The 1,599-nt window shown below is 41.3% G+C and overlaps 1 pseudogene; it reads right to left on the reverse strand.

Moving 5' to 3' along the window:
* Positions 1–204: 204 nt before the first annotated feature.
* Positions 205–1,134, reverse strand: LOC103680809 (annotated as a pseudogene).
* Between the last annotated feature and the right edge of the window lie 465 nt (positions 1,135–1,599).

Raw genomic sequence — 1,599 nt, forward strand, 5'->3', positions numbered from 1 at the left:
TAAAGCTATTATAAAATTGGGGAAAAGTAGAGAAAAGACAGACTAGGAAGAAGAGGGTGGCCAGTGGATTCCAGCTTCCTGAAGGAGTATTAACCTGAGTGGGCACTCAAACATGTTTGGAAAAAACTGCATTAACTTTCCTTTCTTCAGTAGTTTCTGAAGTCCCCTGAGTGGTCATTTAGTTATATTTACAAAAAATTACATTTACTTTCCATTTCTCAGTAGTTTCTGAAGTCCCCTGGATATGTCTTTGTTGCAGAGACTATAGATGAGAGGGTTCAGCATGTGGGTGAGGATGGTGTAGAAAGTGGATACTATCTTGTCCTGGTCTGGTGTATGGATAGAAGCTGATCTCATGTACATGAACATAACAGCACTATAGTAGAGTCCGACCACAGACAGGTGGGAGGAGCAGGTGGTGAAGGCTTTGCAGTGACTTTCTGTAGAGCTCATGCGGATGACTGCTCGAAGGACGTGTGAATAGGAAATAATGATCACGGAGACTGGTAATATTAGCATCACCACACAGCAGATGAAGAGCAGTCTCTCAAAAGCAGAGGTGTCTGTGCAAGATAGAGGGAAAAGGGCAGCAACATCACAGAAAAAGTGATGAATTTCCAGAGAGCTGCAGTAAGAGAGTGACAGGGCTGCTACAAGTACAGTAACACCATCAAGAGAGCCCAAGATCCAGGAAGCAACAGTCATGAGGGCACAGAGTTTCTGATTCATGAGGATGGTGTATCAAAGTGGGGGGTATATAGCCACATAATGGTCATAGGCCATGACAGCCAATAGGAAATATTCAGCTCCAAGGAGGGACACGTAGAAGGATATCTGGGGTCCACGACCTGCCAGAGAAATGGACTTCCTTCCAGAAAATTAGCTGAAGGCCATCCTGGGTACAGTGGTACAGATGAGCATAAGGTCCATGAGGGAGAGTTGTCTGAGGAGGAAGTACATGGGTGTGTGGAGCTGGGTGTCCAGGTAAATTAGGAGAATCATAGAAGTATTTCCCATGAAGGCCACTGTGAAGATGTCCAATACCAGAGAAAAGAGGAAGGTGTGGGTGTAGCTGTGGTCAAAGATTCCTAGCAGGATGAAGTCAGAGCTAAAGTTCTGCTTTCTCCACACCATTCTGGACAATTTGCCTTACCTAGAAGTCCTGGGACAACCACAATATTATTTATTAATTTAGTTTTCAAATGTAAACTGAGGCAATCACTCTAATGGGAACTGCATTTAATGGATGCACAAGACCTTCTCTCCATCTGGTCACACTAAATTCTGTGACTTAGTTCACTGATTTCCAGTTATTTCCTTCCAAACATCACAGGCAACAACTCTAAAAATATTTTCTTTATTTCCTAGTTAATAAATATGAAGCTTATGAAACAGCCAATCTAACTGTAGGTAGACAGTCAATGGAGAACCTAGAAGGAAAATAATTAAATATGTGTATTCCTGAATTTGATGCCCATCCTTTTATTTTTAAATAATTTTTATTATGTTTTGTTAGTCACCATACAATACATCCTTAGTTTTTGATCTAATGTTCCATGATTCATTATTTGCATATAACACCCAGTGCATCATGCATTA

The sequence above is a fragment of the Ursus maritimus genome, unplaced genomic scaffold (genome assembly GCF_017311325.1).
Source record: "Ursus maritimus isolate PB19 unplaced genomic scaffold, ASM1731132v1 scaffold_5, whole genome shotgun sequence".
Taxonomy (NCBI): domain Eukaryota; kingdom Metazoa; phylum Chordata; class Mammalia; order Carnivora; family Ursidae; genus Ursus; species Ursus maritimus.